The sequence below is a fragment of the Gymnoscopelus braueri genome (genome assembly GCF_963280865.1).
Source record: "Gymnoscopelus braueri genome assembly, chromosome: 7".
In the NCBI taxonomy this organism is placed as follows: domain Eukaryota; kingdom Metazoa; phylum Chordata; class Actinopteri; order Myctophiformes; family Myctophidae; genus Gymnoscopelus; species Gymnoscopelus braueri.
Genome location: NC_137608.1, coordinates 36145160 through 36164726, shown reverse-complemented (window position 1 = coordinate 36164726; position 19567 = coordinate 36145160). Strand labels below are relative to the sequence as shown.

At 41.2% G+C, this 19567-nt stretch overlaps 1 protein-coding gene across 1 annotated transcript in view; it reads left to right on the top strand.

Moving 5' to 3' along the window:
• The window catches only part of arvcfb (ARVCF delta catenin family member b), a gene marked incomplete at its 5' end in the record, with an annotated part of 301150 nt that overhangs the window by 67524 nt on the left and 214059 nt on the right, over positions 1-19567 (top strand). Inside the window, one exon of the mRNA XM_080432834.1 lies at positions 129-213. The remainder of the gene's footprint in view (positions 1-128; positions 214-19567) is intronic.

Below are 19567 nucleotides of genomic sequence, written 5' to 3'. Positions count from 1 at the left end.
TGTTACGCATGTCCATATTTGGGCATAATCCAGCTTCCTACTCCCCACAGACACACAACTTGAATCAATAGTTTAAAATAAAATCTTAAATCCAATCCAATTAAAGGCTCCCCCTCTTTCTATTTCAGGTGTAGAGGTGCAGGTGTCGTGGCTCTCGTCTGATAAATGTCAACCGGTCCTGACAGTTTTATGGGTCTTTCTCTTCAGCCAAAGGTGAGTTATTTTAGTATTGCTTTCATGTATGCTTTTACTGACTTGCTAGAACCAATGGCATTATGTCACGGCTGACCGCTGGAGCACCTGACTGCAAACACACAGCTGTCAGTCTTCTGGTGTTTAGCATGGAATTCGATTAGGCTATGCATTTGGCATGGTAAACTCACGGTCAGTTGCCATAGAGACATTGCTTAGTGTAGTTTAATTTAACTTATATTATCTTAGATATTATAATATAATGGAAGATATTTTGGATGCTTAATCAGTAACCAAGAAAGATGGGCTTATAGTTACAGTAGTTTGGAATAAGAATCAAAGAATGTTAGCAGAGCAGAGGATATTGGAGAACTATTTATTTATTTATTTGTCGATATATTTAATCGATTTGTTTATCAATTTATTTATGTATTTATGTATTTATTTATAAATAATATGCTTCCTCCTGTCATGACACAGTCCTAAGCTACCATATTTCCTAAAAATACAACCTAACTAGGACACTTCCTTGCAAATGAGACAGAAGCTGTTCATTCCATCCGGGAGGACCCTGATCTATCAACACTGAGTACAGAAATACTTGTGCTTTTAGCTTCCAGGGAGGAAAGGCTGATAACATGATCATGTCTCCTTCTATTATTACTCTTTCACACCACTGTGTCACCAGAACACACCATCATGTTGTGTTCTTCACAGCCATTAGTAACAACTCCAAACATTGTGTCACAGGCCCCTACTCGCTTTGACTCATAACCTACAGTATAAGACTATCAACTGTTTCAATCAATGGAGGGCAATTGATTAGTTATGACCATACAAAATAGCTGTTACTGTTTTTGACAAAAAGGCTATGGATGCTAGTTGTTCTGCACTGAGAATAATGTGGGACAAGCTGTTTGGATTCATCGGCTACCACTGAGTGTGTGACAGCCCCCTACTAGCTTTGACTCATTTACCTATGTGACTGCCAACTGCTTCAATCAATAGAGGGGAATGTATTAGTTATGGCCATACCAAATAGCTACTACTGTTTCTGGCAACAACAAAAAAAGGCTATGGATGCTACTGGTTCTCTGCTGAGAATAATGTGGGACAAGCTGTTTGGATTCATCGGCTACTACTGAGGGTGTACTCATCTGTCAAATCCTCAGTAAATGCTATTAACTGGACTGGTATGAAACAGATCCATGCACACACTCAATTACCTGATAATCTGATTTTGATATGGCTTAAGGGGGTGATACACATACCTGTTTTTTGTATCATGTCAACATGCAACATCAATTTTTAATGTTGACATTGACACTTTCACCCATCTCAACAACAGCAACAACAACAACAACAACAACTATAACATATTTCCGGTTTTGAAAAATTGCCTTGTTTTCACTGCATTCCAAGTACTTTAGTTATTTCAAAGACGTAGAGGAACAGTTTTGCTGCCACCTTGCAAACGTTTCATGCTTTGAAGCAAGTTGCCTAGGATCTGTAAACTGAAGTTGAACCTGCTTCTGGAAGCTACCAATTTCATTGCCCAACAATTCTGGAACCTCTATTATCCAGTGATTTATTGGAACACTGGAGTCACAACGTTTTTCTGTTGCTCACTAGGTTAATTCTTGTTTCTGGTCATTTGCGTAACTTGGCTCAAGCTGAATAGTTTTTTTCCTTCTTCACTTTCTTTCTTTTTTTCTTTCTTGGCCTTATACTTTTGTTTAATGGTGCTGACATATTGTTCTGGCTGTTCCTGGGGAGGGCCGTACATCAAACAGGGCTGCATCTGCGTATCTCGGCCCAGGAGTTATAACCTGGCCCAGGATGAGAAATCAGCTTTAAGGCTCCATGTAGAAGAGAGATTTAAAGACCTGCAGAGAAAAAGAGAATCACACAAAGATAGCCAAGTTCTGACACGTGGTTACTGAACACATTCTGGTTTGGTGAATAAAGTCCCTTCTCTGTGCTTTAACTCCAATTGAGCTGTTCTATTATACTGAGAGGTAGTTGTATCAAAGTGATGTTGATTCCTATTGCCATTACACCCTTCTACCTATAAATGTTCCCCTATATCCCACTCCTCAAATATTAAGTTTTTATTATAAATTTAAAGTAGCCAATAATGTTTTACCCCTTTTCTCCCGAATTTATTTTGTTGTGCCAATTGATTCCTCCCCGCACACATTCCTGTGTTGTCACTGCTGTTGCATCCTACTGACTCGCCTGCCAGTGAGGAGCGTAGGGCCTTCGTCCTACTGCTCCCGCCCAGCGCTCCCCACTGACAGTTGCCGCCCCAGCCCGTAGGAGTACACTCAATGACCAAAATCACCCTCCCCGCCCAGCTTCCCTCCCCCGAACACGTGCCAATTGTGTTCTCGTAGACGCCAGACAAAGCCGGATACACCCCGATGGATTCGAACCCACAACCTCCTGGTGTGCAGGGACTTTACCACTGCGCGACCCGAGCACCATATTACTATGTTACGTTTTTTGTGCCAGATGGAACATCTATAAATGATATATGCTTCATAATAGACAGCATACTAAAAATAGCGCATGACATATGAACATAATGTGTCACATCAAAAGCAATGACCAAGGAACGCTCTCCCTACATTCAGTGACATACACTTCACACACTGCCATGCCATGTGTCTATGTGAACTGTACATTCTTACCGCCATCTTTAAATAATCGTCCCCACAATGTTTGGCAAATATTTTCTTTTTCATTATTTTTTTTTACAATACCTTATTTTCCCCAAACAGTAAGTTGGATTATAGCGAGCCCACACAGTACATCATAATACAAAGTCGTAACAACCAAAATACTGTATACACACACTGAAAAATTCATTGGAAATCTCTCCCACTAACTGTCTCTGGGCCATAGAGACAAGCAATCTGACGCCAAAGACACCTCAGGCTTGGATAACACTAGGACACAAATTTCATACTGCAGAATTCATATCGCCATGCAAAGATTCTGGGGTAATAGGGGTGTATATATATAGCAGAGTTCTCATGAACATTCAGTCATAAACCACTTCATGCCTCTGAAACAGATCACTTCCCCCACAGTTTCCAGCTCACTTCATTCGATTATTAGAAAAATAAATCTTTTGTTTGGCTCCTCATTCATCTTTATTGTCTCATCTTTTGTAAGCCAGGCCAGCTGTCTGTGAGTGCAGGGTCACAGCAAAAACTTTGTTGTCCTATTTGCCTCAACTTTCTATCGCCACTCTGCCAGTGGCCTTTCTTTTTGTTATGGATTATTGAGGTTGGTGAGTAGCAGTTTGTCTTTTATTGTGATTGTTCTCAGCAGATAGACTGCATCTCCCGAAAAACACTGCAATTGAATCTGAAGGAATTGAAGAGGGGGGGTGGGGGGGGGCATTTCAGTCCTTTTTTGAAAACTTGATGTCATGTCTTTTTAATCAAAAGTATCTCTATTTTCAGCTCAGTTCAGTTCTTCTTTAGAGTTTCTTTAACCATACTACACTATGTCCGTAAACCACTTACACCCTACAGTATATACTTTGTTGAACGGAGTAAGTCCCCCAGGGACACACTAGGCTCTTTGCGGAAAATAGCCTATCTACAAAATAGAGGAGAAATTGTAGATCGGCTATTTTCACAGAATGTTCTACCCCAGAATATGGGACGCTATAGGGTTCAAGAAATAATATTGAATGCCTTTCCTGGGCAGATGTTTCTCTTTCATCATATATTCAGTGTGACCTTTTTATAAGCAGCACTCCAAGAGTAAAACTTCAAAAAGCGTGTCCCACAGTCATGTAGTTCTTACTCATCTGCCCTCATTGGACCTGCAAGTACAGGATTTGAAGGTTAGCGTTTGGAGGAACTTCTAGACCTTCCGGGTAAATTCTAGTCATGGAAGAGCTTATACGGTACCAACTTTATGGCAGTATGCTTTTTATCCATCCCAGAGCCTCTTCTCCCAAATCAAGCTCACCTTAACCTTAAATCCTAGACTCTCTAAAATACCATGGTTTTAATTAACTCTCAGGAGCCTCACTATGACAGGCCATTTAAATAATTTGAGAGCGCATATTAATCTACTGGCAAGGTGCCAATCGGACAGTTTTGGTGAATATGCATGTGTAGGCTACTACATGTGTGTACTAAAACGACCTGTCAAAGCCAAGGCTTAGTTGTCATTCACTTGGAAAAGGAAAATGGTTCCCAATAAGTTCAGCAACTTTAAAACTGGTTACTTTTCCATGACAGTGATACTGAATTTCTTGAAGATGATAAGCCAGCCCAAGCAAAGAGCCATGGGTTTGGTTCGTCTCTTAGGACCACATTCCCCAGGTATAGGCCTACTGGATGCTTGGTTAACTCAATAACATTTCATTTTCTCCTTACTCCCTCTCTCGCTTTCTCCTTCCTCACGTCCCCACCCCTTTTCTATCCAGGGGTTTTGATTATTTCACTATTGTGCTTCATCACAGTGATAATAAACTAAATAAACACCCTCCTTATTTTTCCCTGTCAAAATCGCCTGGCACCTATATTTAGTTTTGATTTCAAAGTGAGTGAGTGCACTAGCCTTTGGGCACAGTGAATTGTAATGGCCTGCTTTCCAAAAGTAACATTGAGAAGATGTTTATTACAATTAATCACTCTTAAAAAACTGTTGCCAATTACATTTTGGAACCAATTCACTAGAGAATCGTTACCTCAAGTGACATTTTGACCATGTAGTATGCAAAATGACTCCTCGTCTCCCCCCACCCCCACCCCCGCCATCCACAACTAGAGACAGACACGTATTATTTATAACTCATTGTGATTTATAAGGCATTAGAACTGTCTTGAGACATGCTGTTTATCATTTCATGCCCAGAGGGTATATTAATGGGCTAGAGGAATACGACTCTAATAAGGTAATGGACAGCCAGTGAGAGTGTGCTTCTTTTATTACTTGACTTGACTTGGCACACCCCAGTGGTAAGTTACAGTAGATGGGACAGGAGCTGAGAATGGGGGCTGCCAAAATGGGCAGCCAGCTCCCAGCCTTTAGCCCTCCCACAAACGACTTTCCAATCCTTTTAGCCAATTACTGGTTGTACGATGAAGCCTTTTGCGTTCTTGTCATTGGCATTTCCTGTCATTACAAGTTAGGTTTCCATCGTAACGTGTTATTTCCCACATTTCATTCGGATGGAAAAAGCGCTTAGCGTGCAGAAGAAAATTGAGATATTCACCTCTGTAGAAAATTGCACGTTTGGTTTCATAGAGAGGGAGAAAAATGAGTGGTAAGATGGAGGTGTGGGTGAAACTGAGCTGTTATGCAGCTTAAATTGTAGATCCGCTATTTTCGGCATGGGACACCATAGTAGCATGACTTAAGTGTATATCTAAGCTTTATAGCTTGATAAATTCAATATACAGGACCACAATGGAAACAAGCCCTCAGGGCTTTTTTGTTTGTTATTCTTTTAGCATTATTGTATAACTGTACCTCTGTACTTTTTGCAAACTGTTAATAAAGTATTCAATCAATAAATCAATCAATCAATCAATTATGGTGGCCTGATGATGGCTAACGTCACAGCTGTGTGCCTATAGGCAATGGGGTAAATGCAAAGGGGTATATCGCTTTGCGATCTCCCCCATCTTTCTTAAAAACGTTAAGGATAAAGCTTTTGTTTACTAAATAAGTTCCACTGTAACACAATTTAGTTATAGTATCTACGTCAGCCTGTTCCGCCAACCTACCAAAAGCTACAAGCTACTCTGATCCTTAAGGTAGCTGTGTGTGAATGTACTGCCCACTCAAGTTGCCACTTTAAAGAAATACATTCACACACTGTCACTGGGTGCTTCATTAGTGGGAGTGTTGAAAATGCTTTGTGACTCACTGCCAAGGGCCTCCTTTCTTTCTTTCGAATTGATTGTATAGTATTTAAGCATGTGTTTACAACTCTGCTCTTGGTAATAACAGCTTTGCCTGATTTCACCTCTGGAGAGCACCACTAGTTTGCAAGCGACCATTCTGTGTGTCTTTTATAAATGAGCTACAAATGTAGCTAACACTGCGAGGGTTAGGATTTGATTCCTACTTGAGCAGCCATACCAAAAATATGTAAAATCATGGTATTGTTGATTCTTCAGATTCTCAAACAAATTAAATAAGAAAACACATTAGCATGCCGTGGTATTGTGCTCATGTCCGTCAAAAAAAACAACATCTCTCTGATTTTAATCTACAATCTCTGTAGATTTCTGTATAGTGTGGTACAATAGATAGCATTATTCATTCGCAGAGCACAGATGTTTTTTTTAATAGTGTGACACCTGACTTGTTTAGTGAGATGAAAAGACATTCTATCAAAACAATATGTATTCTCATTGTATTGGTACATTTTATACCATGTGATTGGTGTACTGTAACGAGAGTTAGTAGAGTTATTTTACATTGTTTACCAAGGATACCAATTAGCTGTCAACCTACAGCTCGTCATTCTGGGATCCTCAAGGGAGAAATAATACAGTAACCTAAAAATAAATGGTTTAACATAATAGTGGAAAGAAGTACAAATAAAACCCTTCTTGATTCTCTTCTTGAAGCGACACGTGAATATGTTTGCCTATAATGACATGCTCAAAATAGGGATAATATGTTTAATGAGAAACAACAACCTTCCACATGCTAGGTTTTACATAATACTCATTCTAAATACAGTACAATATATATAGTTACCATCACATCTTGAGTAGCCTATTGGTAAGCGTGGCTGGTCTTATTAATGTTTATTCCCAGGCTGATGTTTATGCATGTAACTATGCATAGTGCATTATTACTATGCTGTGGTCAGACTGTATTTGAATGCATGACTGGCATGCCAGCACAGACAACGGCAAGCATGACTAATCTAGAAATGTGTGGTGGTGTGTATGTGTTTGACAGGCTGTCCTTCACACCTTAAGCCTGATTTATACTTGGCCACAAAATGGTATGCCGTGCCGAAAATAGCCGATCTACAGCGGTATAAATGAGGGAAATGAGGCCTTAGTTACACCTCACTGGTGCGGGACCACACACCAGAGCAGAGTAGTATGAAGAAATCATGCAGATACAGTATTAGTGCATCATCATGAGCCATGGTGGTGCATATTTCTGTGCATTATCAGAACCATGTGACATGGTTCTTAACTCTCTCTGTGCATTATCAGAACACAATAAGGCGTTCTTGAATCTTGACTCCAGTCCTGGGGAATTATTGCTGGTTTTCATTCTGGGCATCCAATCAGGGACACATTTAAACCAAAGATCCTTAATTTACCAAGATATCCAAGCCCATGCCTCGTCAATAGTACAAAAAATGGTACACAAATGGTCTCATAAGTGAGCGTGGTTGCATCTCCCCTCCCCATTTGGTGAGTTCAAGCTAATAGGGAACATTGTGTGCTTCTGGTCTACTAAAGGGGCACGCACCGACGTGAGACAGATACAGGAAGTCAAGCGAAGTTTGGTAGTCTTGTTTTCCTATTGTCTTTGTTGAAACCTGGGACACACCAGGTGAATGCAATTAAGTAAAGTAAGGTTCATCGCATGACTGTGTCGCTCACCGGAAATAACAGATTTTCAAGAAAAGCGTTCAAGATGCGTCACATTGTTCACTTGAAAATCATTTTATTTAAAATACTGTATCGCAACAATGCGATGAGAAAATCTAACATTGGTATGGTTTTATAATATTCAGCACCCTTACAAGTGTCCCTCAACCATTAAAATATTTTTTTACAAATAGAAAATGCATAAAAGTAGCACACTACAAATGTATATCGTCTTTTTTTTTCATAAATCAACGCTATTGAACCCCCTCTACATCTGTGTAATTTTTTTTGTAATAATAACATATGAAAAGTATTAAAAAGCGCCTCTGACGAAAACTCCTAACTCCATTGGACCCTCAAACTGTCCGTCAAAAACAAACAACTCCCCCCTCCTCTCAGGCTCTCGAGAAGCTCTGCTCTGTATGAGGCAGACAGGGAGAAGATTTTTCAATGCTTTTGGGAGAACATAAACTGGGAAGAGAAGAGAATGTATGTGCAAGGTTTGATAGATGTCACCCCAGTAAAGAGGAGAAGGGTGTCTTCACAAAGGTCATCTGCTCGTGTTTTCTTTTTAAATGTTAATGGACAGAGAATGAGTGTGTGCAGGAGTTTGTTTCAAACATCTCCAAGAGCTCAAGGAGATCATGCCAAAAGACTTTCACTGCTTTTATGACAATCTAAAGCACTAAGAAACACCCACCACACACACGCAACACACAACACACAACAGTGTGATAATAAAATGTTGATAGGTATATGATAGGTAAATTCAACTGTGGTTGTTATTGTTAGTGCAGTAGGCTACAGATTTGACAGATTCTATTTTTCATGAATGTATTTTGTATTTATATGCCATTTTTTTTATTGTTGGTGTGCCATGATCGCTTTTGTTAAATACATGATTGAGTATTGAGGCCGAATTGTTTGTTGCACTCAACTGTAGAAGAACAGTGGTAACAGTTAGATCCATGGTTGTTTACAATGCATGTTAAAATAAAAGTTGTTTAAGTACAGAATTCAGCTTGATCTATAGTATATGAGGATGGCGCTCACCATAAATAGCTGATCTCCAAGCTCACAATGCGTTGTGATGTGTTGTGAGCTTTGAGATCCATTGCCAGCTGTTCTTATCAATGATGGACAAAACCTCCTAACTCCACTTGCACTGGATTTGGGTAAAGTGGTGATAATATAATGACACATGCAAGTATCTGATAATATATAAAGTCACAATACCAAGTTTGATGAGGCAGTATTGCTTTGTTTTAAAAAATATAAGGTTTTCTTCATTTTCTGAAAAATTGATATTTTGTTTTTCATTTCCTGAACAATTACCATTTTAGATTTAGCTGGTTCCGGCCGAACAGCAGAGATATAATGTAAGTGTCAAAGGAGAGGTATTGAGCATTTATTAGTGTGTCTGTATTAAAGAGAATAATTTGTTCTTAATCAGCTATGATGAACTAGTCACCTCCCATTCAAATGGCCCTCCCAACTGAATTGAGATAAACATTCTGTTTTATGCTAGCACGAGTATGCTAATTAATTGTGTGTGGAAGGGGGAAAAGGCTTTTGATCTACTGTGCAATCTGATTGATTAAAATCTTTTCATGGAATTAAAATTCCTTTTAATTCCTAATTATTACTGGGGGTGCTCAGGGAATGTGTTTTGTGTCTGTTTTGGAGTGTTGCATCATGTCAGTGGTGTGTGTGTGTGTGCGTGCGTGCGTGCGCGCGCGCACATGCATGCGTGCGTGTGTACCTATTCTGGGCAAGACATATAGGCGAACTATCAGAGAAAATTTGAAAATATTATTAAAATTGGCTTATGGGTGGACATTGGTTAGGTGATTGGGTGTCACAAACGTAACACTGGACTTGATTGGCCAACAAATGTCACAAACGTGACATCCAGATTGGATTGGCCACGCTTCGCGTGACGCAGTGCTCTGACAAGCAAAGATTTGTCAGAGCAATCACCAACACCTCAGGAGATGTTGGTGATTGGGGTGGGTTCTCCACTGTCATGACTCATGTGGAGTAGTTTATCTTGAACATCATGGTGGGGTGCTGTGCTGAAAGGATGGACCCAATCGCAGAACCCGGATGGAAGTAGAACCCAGATGGATTAAATAGGGACTGCTGACTGGCAGACAGAACTTTTTTTTTTTTTTAAAAGGCTTAAATAGGCCTAGAGCTTACATCATTATTGTACCAGCCAGTACCCTCCACTGTGCATCTAGATTCTCTGAACAACTAGCGTGGTCAAAATAGCAGAACACATTGCTGTAAGCAATTTTTTACCTCTGCATCAAAGTGATTTGATGCAGAGGTAAAAAAAAGGAGGGGACCTACAGTATATAGACCCCTGGGCTGGGGGATCCCGGTCAACTGAAGTATATAGGGTTTAAATTGTGAATATTTTCCAGTGTGTGTGTGTTGTACACACTGGCAGTCGGGCAGTTCACTGTTTAGCTGTTTTTGAGGAAAGAAGAAGGGGAAGTGAGTGGAAGGCTGGAAGCTGATTCTATTCTCAGGCAGTTGAGACAATGTCCTGGAATGTTAATTAGTATGACTGTACTGTCGCTGTCTTGGAGATACAGCACTCCAGAGAGGCTTTCCAGGGTCACTTTTAAGATTACAAGGCCCACCTGTCAGCAGTCCACCCTGATTGTGAGACACCCTGATTGTGTGTGTGTGTGTGTGCGCGCGTGTGCGTGCGTGTGACTGACAGAGTCTGCATGTGTCAGGCAACATCAGGCAATTATTCTACCTTCTCTCGTTATAAGTCATTGGATACGAATGCAGGTTAAATACCCCCGATTCATTCTTTTTCCATTGATTGAGGAGGCCACAGTGCTTTTCTCTTCTGTTGACCCAAACTACACATATTTTGAGTTTCTTCCTGGAGGCTGAAACCTTGAGGGCCAAACGTGCCAATAGAAAAACAGCACTTTAATGACACAGTAAAAATATTATTTCATTATCATAACACAACTAATCTCTCAAGAACAGATTCTGCTCTCCGCTTGAATCTGTCGGGGGGGTTCGTCATATCGCGTACGCACTGGCCTACAAGTGGGCGTGCCTTCAGATCAGGAAGCAGGCCACGCTTTACCCAATCAAATGTAGTGGGCGGGATTTACGTGTCTGCCGATCCTTCCCCACTAGAAACAAACCGAAACTCATTTAACAATAGCGTCCTCGGAGCAGACAAAACCACGGAAAGATATTCACATTTTAACTTGCTCTTTCATCATAGAAACAAGTGGGCTTATAACCAAAACGATCCATGTTCTCTGCGAGAAGTGGTGTTCCGTGTAGAAATATTGTTAGTGGGAATGAAAACATAGTCGCACCACCGGAAGTGAAAGGCTGAAGGCAGACCAAAACCCCGGTTTCCTTGCGTACGTGTGCTACGTCGACTTCCTCCCAGAGCCAAGTGAGATAGTAAAAAACAGCAGAGGGTGCTGTTTTTCCTTTTCATTTGGCGATGGGTTCCCAGATTGTAACACAACAGGTGTGGGCATGAGGAGGAGGAGGAGGGACTAGGACAGGTGGGAGGTGCTAAGGTGAGACTATACTTAATGAACTGGAGGCATGTCCACATAAAAACATAATTTTAACACTTTCTGTACACTTTTTTGAAAAAAATCTTCCTCCTTGTATAACCATAAAGGTCCTTACACACCGGGGGCGTTTTTTTCATGCGAATAATACGTTTCTTTTTTAAAACCTTATAAAGTCAATGCAAGCTTCCACATCAGTTTCCCGGAGCGAAAAAGCGCCTTTTATTTATTCGGACCGAGTCCGAATTTTGCGTATATTCGCATAATCGCCGGTGTGTAATGACCTTAATACCTGATGATCATGTTTTAGGGGGAGAAAAAATAATTGAAAATCACGGCACCCCGTCTTTAAGTGGTTAAGTCTGACGAGGCAATATTTTGAAGTTATGATATTTAGGAGACAAACCTAAACATTGTTTGAATAATATCTCCTCTGTCCGTCCTATTCTCACCATCCCCTCCATTTCTCTTCTTGTTTTGTTTCCATCCCACCTCTTGCTCTACTTCTTTCTCTCCTCTCGTTTCCCTCCATCATTCAACACCACAGCATTGCCATGTGACTGTGCAAGAGAGTAGGCTACATCTATATTTATACTGCCACTTCACTTACCTGATCTTCACTGAGTCTCTGTGGTTCTGACACTTATAAAACTTTGTGTCTGTTTGTTTGTTATGTTGGTTTACCAGGAACAGTTTTGTTTTGTTTCCTGTGGTTGTACTTGTTTGTTTTAAGTCACTCTGATTAAGAGCGTCAGGTGCCTATTATACAGTTGTGACTGAATGCTGAACACAAACCTCTTGTCTGGAGTGTTCTGTTCCCATGTGCCCTGGGTGTATTTTGGCTGTGTATTAAGCTCCTCTGCTGCACTTGTAGACACAGTATACATATTACATGATAGAAGCAATATGCAGGCACACACAAGGGAGCCAAGAAGTGCCCGAGCACCTGTCTGATTGCCTTCATAGGAAAAAGTGCATTTCTCTTGCCTAACTAAACCTTCTTATTCAATACAGAGCCTAGGCTTGTGTTGTTTTACATATATTCCCTGCTTGATAAGTCTGGTTTTGGGACATGCCTAGCATGCACCAAAGTATAAACTTTCTTAGTTACTGTTGATAGGCTTTTCAACAAGTTAATTCTCAGGGCTTATCCATTAATATGAAATCGATATTTGTAACTAAACTAATATATAAAGTATATGCACTTCTGTTTGACTGTGTCTTGATTGTTTAGCTTATCTGGTTTCTAAATTTGCTACTGTCCTTTACAGTTTAAATATTTATGGCATGTACACATGCCATCACAACTTTGCTATTTTATTGCTATTTCTTTCAGTAATGTACTGCACTTTAGAATGTTGACCACCACTGCAGACACTATGCATTATTAAGTGTATACGTATAATATATAGACTGCTGGCACAGTTTTTTAATGGATATTTGGCTATTCGTGTAACATCATCCGAGAAGCACCATCCCTCGTCAATGTTTACACAGTGCAAAACCTTCAAAGTGGTCAGCCCAGTGTGGGGCATAAACCCGGGACCCATAACACACCAGCAGCTGCATTAACCATTCAGCAAAAGAGCCAGGCTAGCTAGCGAACAGGAATGCAAAGAGAGAAGAGAGTTCCCATCATTTATCTGATTTCATTGAACCCATTCAATCCGGGAACGCATCAGTGTCATTTTAAGATTTATTTGGCTATTCAAATAGCAGATACACAAGCTTATAGCACGGCACCAAGTGCCACGCTATGAGCTTGTAGATCTGCATTTTTTTTTTAATCGTGACAATTTGTGCAAATCTTTGAATATATTTTCAAAGCGAACATTTGTAACTCAAATCTTTGCTTCATGGGGGTCCCTGAAACAAAACATTTTGAGATGGGGGTACGTGGCCAAATACAGTATGTTGCTATATCAGTGGTGCTTCAACTTTTCCATGTCAAGGACCCCCAAAATGATATGAATTTGGCCGCGGACCCATCTCAAAATATGTTGTTCCAGGGACCACCCAGAAACACAGATCGGAGTTAAAAATTTTGCTTTAAAACATTATATGTTCAAAGATTTCCCCAAAAAATCCACAATTTTTCAAAAACTTTTAGATCTACAAGCTATGAGCTTGTATATCTGCAATTTTTTTTATATCCAAAGAAATCTTAAAATGACACAGATGCGTTCCCGGTCTTAATGGATTAATATTGTTAATATTTAAAAAGCATTACGTACTGTACACACATTACACCATATACCGTACCTAGACACGTATCTTTTTCAGGGCTACTTCAGCTTGGCAGCCTTCTAGTCATGGATCTCCCAGCACCATCCTCTGTCAGACTGTGTGTACTATAGTGTAACTCCTTGTACATCCTACGAGTCTGGCATACGCTATGAGTCAAAATAACAACATAAACAACTGAGGTTGGCCCCTGGAGGTTTTCAGCACGCTGGCATCAATAAGCTCTCCCACACTACTAGATTTGCTGTGTTCCATAAGTTGTTTTTGGGGATGGTTGCACTGACTTCTCTTATTGATTCCTTTGAAGGGGATTTGTGGAAAGCCATGTGAACATAAGGCAGACAGACACTCATAGTTGGCAGGGAGGCAGACAGACATTCAAACATGTGATTGTACAGATATAGTGTGTTGCTTAAGCGTGTGTGTAGTATGTGACAAAAATGGGAGACCACACAGTCTGTAAGTAAATTAGTAAATTAAAACAAAAATAAATACAATAATAATTGCGTGTATCTGTCAGTATGTGTGCAATGTCTGTGTGAGTGGCGAGGGTGTGATGAGTGGGTGTATGTACTGTATGTGAAACTGTTACACAAAGGACAAACAAATGACAATATATCAGTCGGCAGTCCAGGGGAAGAGAGAGGTCTGATTCATAGCCTCCTGAGCCCAGCCTACTCAGTGTGTTGCATCTGTGACAAGGTCACAACTCCACCCATCAACTTCCTGGAAACGAGGGAAAAAAACACAGCCAACCAAAGTGTGTTGAACCAAGTAGGGGTCACACAGAACACAATAAGCACTGGTAGGCAAACTGGAGACGGAAGTTTGATGGAATGCATTTAAGTCAGTGAGAGTAGGTGGACAAGCTTATGAATAATCAATCACTATAGCTTTGAATTATATCATCCTTTTCAAATGATTGGTTCACGAAAATAAAAGAAGACATATCACATGACTGACATATCTAGACTGCACACTATAATTTTATTGAGGTATCTAAACTTTTCATGTCAAGGACCCCCAAATTGAAATGTATTTAGCCACGGACTCCCATCGGATTTGTTTTTGTGCCAGGGACCCCCAGAAGAGAAGATTAATAATAGAGAAGATTAATAATAATCAAAATTATAAAAAAAAACATTTTCGATATTTTTCCAAAATAAATTGCAGATGTACAAGCTCGCAGTGCAGCACGAAGTGACTCGCTGTGAGCTTTGCATAGCCAACGTAAAAATGGATAAAGTGCTTGAAATGATTGTGATGCTATATTAACTAATTTAGCTGGGGACCCCCTGGACCCCTGGGGGTCCCCGGACCCCACTTTGAGAACCAATGATCTAAAGAGCACAGCGTATGTTTCTGACTGCAGCACAGTGGGCAGTATATGGGCTTTCAGTGTGAGACTGTCAGGTGTTGACAGGCTATCACTGATCGACAGTCTGGCGCTGAAAGCCCATACTGCCCACTGTGCCCAGTCAGAAACGTAATCTGTCTTCATTAAAATTATATAGCATGCGAAACATCGAAAAACAAGAGGTCAGAAAACAACATGTCATTATGTCTTCTTTTATGTTTCTGAATCGAATATTTGACAAGGGTCGCAATCATTCAAAGACTTCATATGGTTGTCCCCCGGCTCTCATTGACTTCAACGCATTCCAGTAAACTTTAGGCTCCAGTTTGCCTCCCGGTGCTTAGAACGTGACATATCTGACCTTTCCGTCTTTCCATATCCTTTCAGCCGACAAGGAAGGACAAAATAGGGCCAACCCTGCAGGCCTTCACAGTCCGCCTCTGTATTTTTATTTGTTTATTTGTTCCTGACAGAATTGAGTGCTCTATTTGTCTCTGTCTGTGTTTGAATTTGTACTTTCAAGGTTTATGTGTGTATGTATTTTGTTCTCTTGTGCTTGTAGCCTATGTCTGCATTCAAGTTGAAGCGCGTACATTCTTGTGCTGTAACCCAAAATCCCTGATAGGAGGCAGAAGAAATTGACAAAAACTGACATTTTAGTCAGTTCTTCACAATACCAGTACTATAGCCTACTGTAGTAGGTTTTCAGAAACTCTTAAGATTTATAAAGGTGCAGAATGGGTGAAAGTCTCCACCGAGTTTGTTTGCTCTGCAGTGTACAGATATACAGAACCAAATGTACCCAGCCGTTCCTTAAACACACACATAAATAATATAGCACTGTGCAGTAGGAGGTGAAACTCAAGTTTTGTAGACAACGATTGTTTTTGTTCAGTTTGGGGATTCAGGTTTAGTGACTTTTATTGTGGTTTTTTTATCAACAGGACAGCTAGCTTACATGGGGACCGCATCTATGTTCCCCAGGTTCTGTACGGGCGCTAGCCTACATGCTAACTTGCAAGTTATTATTTGGCTCACCCTGACATTAATCGTCTAAAAACGTTGTCCACCACTTGTATGAAAAATAGTTAGCACGGAAAAAAATCATAAACACAGAACCATGCTGGTCTCGTGTTTTTTCTCTCTCTTTCTTGGAGAAAGAGGGACCAGAGGTACACTTTTTTTATCACTAACTGCCCAAAGGTCGGCAAGGGTACTTTTTGCGAATTTGTAAATTCGACGGACAAAACGCAAGAAATTTGTCTCCCCCTCCACTCCTGTTGTCTGCCCACAGGTCTTACGGAGACCTTTTACGGGCCTATACAGCTATGAGTTAAAACAACAAAAGCAACTGAGGATTGCCTCTGAAGCTTTACAGCATGCTGGCATTAATAAGCTCCCCACACTATTTGCTGTGCAGAAGTAGTTTTTGGTATTGATTTATGTGAAGGATGTGTTATTGTGGAAAACTGTAAAATTGGGGCAGTTGGATGAGATGTTTTGTAGTTAGGCCTATTGGAGGATTTTCGATGCTATTGAATATTGTGCGTGTGAGTGTGTGTGTGTGGGTGGGTGAGTGTGTGTGTGTGTGTGTGTGTGTGTGTGTGTGTGTGTGTGTGTGTGTGTGTGTGTGTGTGTGTGTGTGTGTGTGTGTGTGTGTGTGTGTGTGTGTGTGTGTGTGTGTGTGTGTGTGTGTGTGTGTGTGTTGTTTGTGTGTGTGCACAGATACGTACATGCGTACATGAGTGTTTGAGTCTGTTCAGAGACACAGAAATGAAGTGTGTGCGTGCGAGAAGTGTGTGCGTGCGAGCATACATACAACTACAAGCTACAGTATAGGAAATACGACCAGCCGTCAGAGCTTAGCCGTGTGTCTATCATCTCTGTTGGAAACAAGAGAACAATGTAAATGAAGACGAGGCGACTTAACATATGGTGACGATAGATTAGAAACAATTCACAGTCACATGCCACACAACCTCGCCCATGTGGTAAATCCTTTATATGAGCAAGTCTATGAGTCAACTTCAACAAAACAAAACAAAAAATTAAATGTTAATGTATGCTGATGACTCTTGGATTCTTTTCGGCAGACCTTGTTTTTTTTACCCATGTGGATGAGTAACCGAGACTGCAGGAGGGGTTTGGGGAGGCGGGAAACTGACCACATCACACTGTGCTGAGGTTGCTTTTCTGGGCAATGGAGACCAATTGAGTTTGATTTGCCAAAGGATGACAATTTCTCCCTTCACTGACTCCCAGTAGGGGGCCCTGCAATGAGGCCCCTGGCTACAGAGAGAGAGAGAGACCACCCATTGTGACTGTGTGTGTGTGTGTGTGTGTGTGTGTGTGTGTGTGTGTGTGTGTGTGTGTGTGTGTGTGTGTGTGTGTGTGTGTGTGTGTGTGTGTGTGTGTGTGTGTGTGTGTGTGTGTGTGTGCACTGTGTATGTATTTTTGTATGGAGGTGGCACTTTAGAGGGTGTGTTCAATGAGTCACTCATTGATCCCCGCTGGGATCCCATTTAGTCTAGTTATGGACATAAAGGTGACGGTCATCAGCTGTCTCTGCAAAATGACCTCCTCCACTCCGCTCCAGGGCCTTGTGTCTGTTAACTCAACCCCTTTTTCATATAGTTGGACTTTCGCTGTGTGTGTGTGTGTGTGTGTGTGTGTGTGTGTGTGTGTGTGTGTGTGTGTGTGTGTGTGTGTGTGTGTGTGTGTGTGTGTGTGTGTGTGTGTGTGTGTGTGTGTGTGTGTGTGTGTGTGTGAGAGAGTCTGTTCAGACTCACACACTTTATCTTGCATATAAAAGTACAAAGAAGAAAGAGGGACAGTACTGAATGAAAGAAGTATAATGGAAGTATGCACAGCCTTAGCAAGGTTGACCAGTCCTTCTCTGCTCACTTACGTAATACCTCTTCTATCTCCCAACTTTCCTCTTATCTATTCCTTCCTGCCCTCCTCCTCCCTCCTGCCTCACTCCCTCACCTTTTCTACACACCCTCCCACATCTTCCTCCATCCCGTAGCCTGAGGTCCTGGTTCCGTTGGTTGAAAAAGAGGCAAACAAAGTTGAGAAGTGCAAGTGTTACTTTGCCTGGTTTCCAGAGATGTGGGTGGAGAATCAATAGTTTTTCATTAAGCTGCCCATCTTCCTAAGACAAACTGGGCACAGGTCCGCACAGCGCCAGCTAAATGCTCCTGCATTTACCAATACTGTTGCAGAAGATTATGGACAGAGTGCATGAGAGACCAGTCCCTCAAGTCCCTCTGTCTCTCTGTCTTTCTTTCACACACGTTCTGTGTATTGATCTCGCTGTCTCACTCTGCTCATTCACTTTTTCTCTCCCTTCCCTCACACTGTCTCTCGACAATCCATTATTTGTCTGACGCTCAATCTAATTGTCTCCGTCCGTCCGTGTGTCTGTGTGTCTGTGTGTCCGTCTGTCCTTCTGTCTGCGACCAGCTAATCTCTGCCACCGTTGGCCCGGTCGCTGTGAAACTGCACACACACACTCCCTGGATGCCACAGCAGAACCTCTGCCCCACATTTTTTCAGATCAGCCTGTCATAGCGCCACCATGAGGCCGACTTTTGCAAAACACATTTTTTTATATTTCTCCTACAGATTTTGTCCAAAAAACACACAAATCGGTACACAGTAGCTCTATAGTCATGTGATCAACACGGAGCTGTCCGATTTTCCATATTCCGTCCTGATTGGCTAAGAATGGATTCCAAAGTTTGCAGGATTGGTTCGATTTGAACAAAATGCCTCAAATCATGAACGCAGCATGCGATTTCCGTGACATTTTCCACGTAGATTTCCACTTGCCCCAGGAAGAAATACCACTTGAAAACTTTCAAATCAGCCTCATGGTGGCGCTATAATAGGCCAATTCACATTTTTACCTATAACTGCACTGATCTGCATGAAACTTTGCAAGCACACTCCCTAGAGTTCAAGGAAAAACCTTTGCCCTGCATTTTTCACATATGCCTTTTAGAGCGCCACCAGGAGGCTGACTTTTGTAAAACACATTTTTGGCTCTTACTCCTTCAGATTCTGTCCAAACATCACACAAATCAGTACACAGTATCTCTATAGTCATGTGATCAAGATGAATGTGTCCGATATTTTATATTCCATCCTACTTGGTTAACATTGCCTTCCAAAGTTTGCTAGATAGGTCCGTTTTGAACACAATTCCTCAAATCATGAACGCAGTGTGCAATTTCTGTGAAATTTTGCACACATATTCCCACTAGGCCGTGGAAGAAATGCCACCCTTTTCATATTGGCCTGTTATAGCGCCACCAGCAGGTCTAATTTAGCAAACAAAATTTTTGGAACAAAATGCCTCAAATCATGAATGCAGTGTCCGATTGCCGTGAAAGGCCTAAGAACAAATGGCACCCTTTTCACATTGGCCTATTATAGCGCCACCAGGAGGCCATAATAACCTACCTGACCTGGCAGAGACTTGTGCTCCGAGGAGCTCTTTTTCTAGTTATCACATGTTTTCCCTCCCTGCTGTCCTTGTACAGTATCTCTCACACACACACTGTCTGTGTCTGTCTTTTGCGGTCTCTTTTATTTGTTAT